The following is a 9,446-nucleotide window of genomic DNA, read 5'->3' on the forward strand; positions in this document are numbered from 1 at the left end:
GAAAATAGAAAGCTGGTTTTAATGAATATTTTACATATGACTAATTAACAGAATCCCCTACAGGAATTTGGAAGTAATGAGAAATTGACTGAAGATAAATTAAAAATTAATAAAGGAGTCTCCAAACAACTTTGTTTATGAACATTTAACAGTTGCTTTCTTAGTTATAAATATTTCAAGCTGTTTTGTTATTCAGTATGTATTATTCTTGTAGTGTTCATAATTTTGGAGGTGATTAGACAAAAAGAGAGTAACACACAAAACAAAATGTCTTTAAAATGTTAAAAACCCACCTTGGGAAAACTTGCTAATGTAAAAATAATGGCTTAATATTCATGATTTTTGTCTAACGGTATATGCAAAACAGATTCTTGTATCCATATAAGGATCAAAAGCCCTTAAAAGGAGCAAAAGAAAACTCAGCAGTTTGATTTCCACGAACAATGTGACTACTTTTAGAGGAGGTTACTGAGCAGAAGATAATGCTGGTCTTTGTCAAACATTTTGAAAATTAGTTTAAATGATACAAATTCACTCTTGCATGTAAATTGGTGAGAACATCACCTCAAAAGGATACTCTCAAAACATCTTTCTTCAAGCACATTAGGTCTTAATTTATTCAGCTAGCTGAATATTTCTGGGCAATTTCCCTCAATGTTTGCAAACTAAAGGCATAAGTTGAAGAACTTTAGCTGCAATATGTCAAGAAAAAAATTTTTAAGCAACTTCAATTTCTTCTCGAAGTTAAAATGGAAGATCAAACAGTTTGAATGGCATTTATTTTCTGTACTTATCATGTTTGAATAAAAACAACACCAAATGACTCTCAAGTATCCTCTGCATATAATAAGTGAAATACATTTGGTAAATGTGCTACATAAGAATAATTTAAAATGTAATTTTGAAATACATAGAAAGTATTCATTTTATTCATAGGGACATACTCTTTATATATTTGAATGAATATTTACAAATAATAACAGTTATAAACATTTAGTAATAAGAAGCAGCTCTTAATGTTACCTCAAGAATATACCTTACATTTCTTGTAATATTAATATCTCTTAATATTTAAAACTCAGCAGATGTTTCAGAAATGTTTCATAGGGAAATAATAAACCTAAGAGTGTTATAATACTGAAGAATTTCAAAAGAAAATGAAAGTTAGATTCTCAAAGTTGGATATATCAATATTCTTTAATCTTCTCTCAAACATGAAATGCTGTAATAAGAAACTTCATGTTCTTAAAATACTATATACCTTTTAACAAGAAGGAAATATTTCCCATGTAACCTACACATTTTTAACCAAATTTAATTGTACATGTTCTGATGTAAACTGTTCTCATTACTATTTCAGTTCTACTATCGATCTGTCTGCAAGAGAAATATTCCACTGTCCTTCAAAAGATCCTCCATAGCTTAAAAAGAGCCCACTACATATTGGTGAAAAGAATCAGAATCACTTATGCCTCATGAATTTCTTACTTTAATTTGGATTTTCTATGGTACAGTGATTTTTTTTTCACTGTAGATAAAGTGAAAAGATAGAAAAAGATAAAGAAAGATAAAGAAGCAAAAAGACTTAAGTCAGCATGACATTGTAATTCAGGTGAATAGACTGCATTTGATTAGAAAGAAAGGAAATGGAAATATTCAAAGAACAGAAAGAGAAATCAAGAGAAAGAGAAAGTGATATGAGAGAGGGAGGGGAAGAGGAAGGGATAGGAACCTTCAATTAACAGTAGTTACATGTTATGTGTTATATGCAAAACACATTGGAAATAATTATTTAAGACTACATAATAATTCTTTCTTTATTCTTTCTTATCTTTTAACCAGAGAAGAATGTAGCATTAGGAGGCATTGTGCTTTCCCTGGTTACCATCTCCTCTACCTCCACCCTATTGTCTCCCCCTCCTCCTCACTCCCTCTTTCTTTTTCTCTCACTCTCTCTCCCTCCCTCTTTTCTCTCCCTCTTTCTTCTTTTCTATTCTCTTGCATATTTCTTGAATCCAGAGAAATATAATTTGCAAATAAAACTTTAGAAAAATTTGTATTTTGGAGCTAGCAAGTGATAATTATAGACTGTATTCTTAGTAATACTACCATTCCAAATTCTTCTCAGCCTTTTAACAAATGCAAAGACATTTTATTGTATTTTTTTGCTTTTGTCACATGCAAGAAAAAAAAAATCAGCTTTTTTTCCTACTATCAGCAAATCATGAATAAAATTTCTATCAGCACCAAGTAAAATTTACCTTGAAGAATCTAAATGACAGCAATGAGCCATTTGATACCAAAACTGAGTTAAGATATACATTTTGATTTTTAAAAGTAAATATATAAAAATATCCTTACATACTATTAGCTATACTATCAGGCGTTCCTATTTCATTATTTATGGGGACAGTTTTAATATTGAAATGAACTTCTTAGTCTTCATTAGTAGGTACATAATGCAATTTAAAGTAGAAAAACTCAAAACTGTAACTGCAACTTTATTTTTCATTGCTATCATTTCCATCTTATTCCATCCTAGGTAATTTTTTTAGATGTTTTAGGACTTTTATGTTCTTCACATATTCAACATAAAATACTGACAATAGATAAACAATAGGGGAAAGACTTTTCAGCAAAGTATCACTCTCATCATCAAACATTACAAAGAAAACAGTAAGGAGAACAAAGGATAAGGTAATTTAACAGAAATGTTTAGTTTAATGGCATAATTGAAAAACAACCAACCAATCAACTTTCTCTTCTACCTATGGAAAGAACGGTAAAAATTAATCAAGAACTTCTACATCTTTGTCATAAAGGAGCTTAAAAAGAGAAAGAGGAAGACTGGGGACAGGGTGCAACTGTTGCTAAAGGAATGCTATAATGCAGAAGGTCAAGGATTTAATAAATTCTAAAAGTTCTACATGTATCAGTGATAACTGTATTATTAGAAATATAAATATATAGAAATATAAAGTATATGGTATTAAAAACAGACCTTGCTAATATAAACATACATAAAGTATATCACTTCTCTTGTAATAACAGTATAATGATTGATCTACAGTTTGCCCTTTGCCCCGTATTCTTAAACTACTCCTCCAATGGCCAATGGTGACCTTGAATCAACAGCCGCTGAACCCAGGAGACCCCACAGATGTTTAGATTCAGCACCTAGAGGGCCCCACCTACCCTCCATGCTGTGTGTTCCTATGACTCCAGAAATAATTAATTGCAACTTGCATTATTAAGTCTACAAGCAAATTTGGAATCTAACTAGAAAAAGTAGTAACAAAGGCAAAATAAGCGAGAATTTGTTAGAAAAGCAACGAGAAGATTTTTAAAAATGTTTCCAGTTCAAGTCAGAATTAAGGTGAACATCAGGTCCCACCAGCTTTACAGAGCTGTAGATCTTTTGCTGTTGTTCTTTCAAAAAAGAAGAATCTACAATAAACATATTCATTTGAGAAAAAGACTTTGTTAACTTTTTGTAGCCATCCCCAGGTTGCTTTAAACTTTGTATGTTCAAGAACAGAATATATCCTGGTTAGGATGTGTTCATAGCTGATGCATCTCCAAAAAATTTTTCATGAAGGCGGCCAGCTTCTGAACATCTTCAATCGTGACAGCATTATACAGAGAGGCCCGGATGCGTCCCACAGACCTATGCCCTTTCAAGGACAACATATTGAGTTCAAGAGCTTTATCAAGAAATGTTTTTTCTAAAGCATCATCTCCTTTGGTATTGCCAGTGAGGGATGGAATATTCATCTTGCTTCTACTTTGGGGCTCCACTGGACATACGTAGAATCCTTGAGAATTATCAGTAATCTCATAAATCATTTGAGATTTGATGGAGCTAAGCTTCTCCATGGCTGCAGCACCTCTACTGTTTTTAATCCTCTCTAGGACCAAGACCATGACGTAGATGCTGAAACATGGAGGCGTGTTGTACAAGGAGCTGTTTCCAGCCTGTACCTCGTATTCCAAGACTGGGGGACACTCTCAGAGGGCAAACCCCAGCAGGTCATCACAGACATTCACCACGGTGACCCCAGCTGAAACCAACATTCTTCTGAGCACCTGCAAAAATCACACCAATCTTGGAAACATCCACTGGCTCAGACAGGAAGTTTGAGGACATGTCACAAACCAGCACTGCTCCCTTGACATAGGGTATAAAGTTAAACTCCGCACCATGCACCGTCTCATTTGCTCAGTAATACACGTAAGAAGCATCCGAATTGAGGTTCCAGGTGCATGGATCTGGAATTTTTGTGTAACTCCCAAGTTTAGGGTGAACGATATTTATAGTCTCAAACTTCTTGGCTGCTTCTGCACCCCTTAGGTGACCAAGCTCCTGTCACCACATAGTCAGCACACCTTCCTGCTTTCAAGCCAATCAGTTTTAAGGGGACAGCACCGAACTGGCCGGACCCACCTCCTTGCACAAAAATCACCTTACAGTCGTCTGGAACGGCTAGCAATTCCCGCACAAGATTCTCTGTATTGTTAATAATCTTGGCAAAATCTGATGACCTGTGATTCATTTCAAGAACACTAATGCCAACTCCTTTGTAGTCCAATAATTCCTTTTTTATCTCTAACAATACTGAGTGAGGCAGCTTGGTGGGACCAGACCCGAAGTTGACCACCTGCCTCGGGGCGTCCACGATGTGGCAGCGAGGGCGGCGACTCAACCAAGGAAGACCAATCGCGTGAAGGGCTAGCATTCCCGGCTAGGTAATTCTTACAGATAAGTGGTTAAGTGAGTGGAGAACACAAACTTACAATGATTTGCCTGGTCTTCTAAGCAGACAACAAAGAAACAAATATATAAATTTAATTAAAGTTAAATTTATTTTAAAACATAAAGGTAACTGATTCTACACTGACCCAAGGCCTATTGAATACTCTGGCTGTAAACTCTTCATCTTTTGAAGTCTTTCAGGGAATCAGTATAACAGTGGGCAAGTTGTTTCTTTCTGGGTATTTAAATGACACCCTATTGTCCTGAAAAAAAAAAAATTAATGATCCTTTTCAATTGTCCATCTATTAGGCACCCTAGTAAAGAAATGGTCTAAACACAAGCTTAGGAGTCAGGAAACTTGGAGTGTAGTTTTAACACCATTTTAAAGCCAGTTTTGTGATTCTGAGTAATGTGGCAAAGCGATAGTTTTCAGTTCCTCAATTCTCTCACTGGAAAAGAAATTGCTGGATAATGTAAAGTAACATGTGTCAATAATTATTACTTAGTAATGGGGATATAATAGTAATTGCATCCATTTTCTATGATTTTTCTGTAAAGAAACTACCAGAGAATTCATGGAAATTACTCTGTCTTTATTCTCTGGAAATTTTCTTTCCAAGTAGTGAGAATCAGTAAATAGCACTGGGTGCTCAATTTAAGTCTCCAGCAAACTGAAAAAGAGTCAAACAACTAACAGATTTCCTTTGCATTCAAAAATATAAAAGGCCAAGGAATTCAAAAGTAACCGTTTCCTAGATGGCCTACTTTCAGAAAGGATGAAATTTAATGTTAGGTGCTAGAAATCCAGAAACTTTCTCATTCTACATATGGGTGATTATGTTATAAAACTGCTACTAACATCCCCAGTTATACTTATTTAACATGGATGCTTTCTAAAAGCACTTGAACAATAAGCAACATTTGAGTAAACCACCACAGAAATTCTATCCACAACAAAGGAACTCATACAGAGCCTTGGCCCTCTGAAAGCAACCAGAAATGAAGCCAAATGATCATATGCAACATACACCACAGTCATACCCTCAAGGAAAAAAAGAATGAAACATTTAAAAGTCTTGTGCAAGTGATAGCAAATTCAAAAACAAGAAGCAACAATTCTTTCACATGAGAAGGCATCAGTACAAGATCTCCAGCAGTACAAAAAGAGTGTTTTGACACCTTCAAAGGATCACAATAGCTCTCTAGCAATAGATCCTAACAGGAATGAAAATTCTGAAGTAACAGATAAAGAATTCAAGATATGGATTGCAAAGAAACTCAATGAGATACAAGAGAAAGTTGAAAACCAATGCAACAAAACCAGAAAATTTATTCAAGATATGAGAGATGAGATGGCTACATATTATTACAGCAATTTGGAGATATATAGAGATATATAGAGATATAGAGATATATAGAGATATATGTATATAACTTCATATATATATAAATGGCTATAAATATGTATGGATATATATATATATATATATGCATATATAACAGAACTGTGGAATTTAAAAATTCACTAAAAGAATTGCAAAACACAATAGAAAGTTTCAAAAATAGACTAGACTAATCGGAAGGAAATAATTCAGAGCTTGAAAACTAGTCTTTCAAATTAACACAGTCAGACAAAAGAAAAAGTTTTTTGAAAGAACAAAGCCTTTGAGGAATATGGGATTATGTAAAGCAACCAAATCTATGACTTATTGGCATTCCTGAGAGAGAAGAAAAAAAAAAAAAAACTTGCAAAACATATTTGAGAGAATAATTTAGGATTCTTTTTTAACGTGGTTACAAAGGTAAAAATCCAGATATAGGAAATTTAGAGAATACCTGCTAGATACTACACAAGATGAATATCACCAAAGCATATTCATAGTCATCAAGTTATCCAAGGTCAATGCTAAAGAAAAGATCTTAAAGACAGTTATGGAAGGTCAAATCTATAAAGGAAATTCCATCAGACTAACAGCATACAGGTTCTTCTCAGCAAAAACCTTATAAACCAGTTCATACGCTGCTAAACTGAACTTTATAAATGAAGGAGAAACAGCCTTTCCCAGACAAGCTAGAGGATAGATGCTAGAAAAGCTTGTCACCACTAGACTGAACCTACAAGAAATGCTCAAAGGAGTTCTAAACATGAAAACAAAAGGATAATACTTGCTACCATAAAGGAACATGTAAGTACAAATTTACCAATCCTACAAAGCAATTAAATAAGCACTGCAAAGTAACTAGCTAAAAACATGATGACACAAAGCCTTACATATAACATATAAATATTAATATCGAGCATAACTGATGTAAATTCTCCACTTAAAAGTTACATATTGGCAAATTAAATTTAAAAAATGAGACCGAACCATCTGCTGCCTTCAGGAGATGCACCTAACATGTACTGACACCAGAGGTTTGAAGTAAAGGGGTGGAGAAAGATACATCACACAAAAGAAAAACAAAAAAGAGCAGAGGTTGGCATTTCTTGTAATAGATAAAACAGGCTTTAAACCCACAACAATAAACAGAACAACACACACACACACACACACACACACACACACACACACATGTTATGTAATGGCATAGGGTTCACTTCAACAACATTAAATTGAAATCACACAAGTACATGGAAACTAAACAACTTGCTCCTGAATGACTTTGAGGGAATCAAGTAAATTAAGGTAGAAATCAAAAAAATTATTTCAAATGAACATAGAGATACAACATATAAAATCCTCTTGTATACAGCAAAAGCAGTGTTAAGATGACAGTTCATAGTGCCAAATGCCTGATCAAAAAGATACAAATATCTTAAATTAACAAACGAATGCCTTACCTCAAGGAACTAGAAAAACAAGAGCAAACAAAATACTAAGCTAGCAGAAGAAAATAAATAAAAAAGATCAGAGTGGAACTAAATTAAATTGATTTTAAAATTTATGAAACACTCAATGAAGACTCAATGAAACAAAAAAGTTGGTTCTTTGAAAGATTAAACAAAATAAATAGAATGCTAGTTAGATAAACCAAGACAAAAAGAGAAAGAATCAAATAAGTACAATCAGAAATGACAAATGTCTCATGGCAATTGATATTGCAAAAATATAAAAGATTCTCAGAGACTACTACGAACACCTCTATGTATACAAACTAGAAAACCTAGAGGAAATTGATAAATAACTGAAAATGTAACTCCCAAGATTGAATCAGGAAGAAATTGAAATCTTGTGCAACCAATAATGATTCATAAAATCAAATCAATAATGAAAAACCTACCAACCAAAAATTGTTGAGGATCGGATGGATTCTCAGCAGAATTCTATCAGCCATATAAAGAAGAGCTGGTAGCAGTCTTACTGAAAGTATTCCAGGAAATCAGGGAGTAGGGATTCCTTTCTAACTCACTCTACAAAACTAGTATCACCCTGTTACCAAAATTTGGCAAGGATACAACAAAAAAAGAAAACTACAGGTTAATATCCTTGAGGAATATAGACACAAACATCCTCAAGAAAATACCAGCAAACTGAATCCAAGAGCACAGAAAAAAGATAATTCTTTTTTTGATCAAGAATCATGATCAAGTAGGTTTCATCCCAAGACTATAGGAATTGTTCAACATCTGCAAGTCAATAAATGTGATTCACCACATAAACAAAATTAAAATCGAAAATCATATCATCTTAATGGATGCAGGAAAAGTATTCCATAAAATCTAGTAGCCCTTCATAATAAAAACTCTCAAGCAACTAGGCAATGAAGGAACATACTGTAAGACAAACCTGCAGCCAACATGATACTGAACGGTGAAACATTGAAAGCATTCCTCAGAACTTCAGCCAGCCAAGGATGTCTACTCTCACCACTCCTATTTAACCATGGTACTGGAAGTCTTAGCCAGAAAATTCTGACAATGAAAAGAAAGAAAGAAAAGACAGCCAAATTGAAAAAGAGGAAGTAAAAGTCTCTGTTTGCTGACGACATGATCTTATATGTAAAAGACCCTAAAGCTTTCATCAAAAGACTCCTTGACCTGACAAATAACTTTAGTAAGCCAGAGGCATCACATTACCTGACTTCAAACTATATGACAAGGCTGTAGTAACCAAAACAGCATGGTATTGGTACAAAAGAAGACACATAGATCAATGGAACAGAATAGAGAACTCATACATAAAGCCACACAGCTACAACCAACCGATTGTTGTAAAGTTTACAAAAATAAACAATGCGAAATGAATACCCTATTCAATAAATGACATTGAGAAAGCTGGCTAGCCATATGCAGTAAAAGTGGACCCCTTCCTCTCACCATATACAAATATTAACTCAAGATAGACTGAAGACTTAAATATAAGACCTGAGACTATACAATTCCTAGAAGAAAATCTAAGAAGAACTCTTCTAGATATTGGCCAAGGCAAAGAATTTATAACTAAGGTTAAAGGCAAATGCAACAATAAAAATGGACAAATGAAACCTAATTAAACTAAACTTCGGCACATAAAAAAAATAGTCAACAGAGTAAACTGACAACCTACAGAATGGGAGAAAAAAAATGCAAACTGTGCATCTGACAAAGACTAATATCCAGAATCTGTAAGGGACTTAAACAAATCAACAAAAACCAAACAAATAACCCAATTAAGAAGTGGGCAAAGGACATGAACAGACACTTCTCAAAAT

General features: G+C 33.9%; 1 pseudogene across 1 annotated transcript; it reads right to left on the minus strand.

The window, feature by feature from the left end:
• Nucleotides 1-3,223: 3,223 nt before the first annotated feature.
• LOC105538059 lies at nucleotides 3,224-4,736 on the minus strand (annotated as a pseudogene). Its single transcript, XR_001005832.1, has one exon. The product of XR_001005832.1 is annotated as a phosphoserine aminotransferase pseudogene (transcript).
• Nucleotides 4,737-9,446: the final 4,710 nt, after the last annotated feature.

The sequence above is a fragment of the Mandrillus leucophaeus genome, unplaced genomic scaffold, assembly GCF_000951045.1.
Source record: "Mandrillus leucophaeus isolate KB7577 unplaced genomic scaffold, Mleu.le_1.0 Scaffold184, whole genome shotgun sequence".
NCBI classification, from domain to species: domain Eukaryota; kingdom Metazoa; phylum Chordata; class Mammalia; order Primates; family Cercopithecidae; genus Mandrillus; species Mandrillus leucophaeus.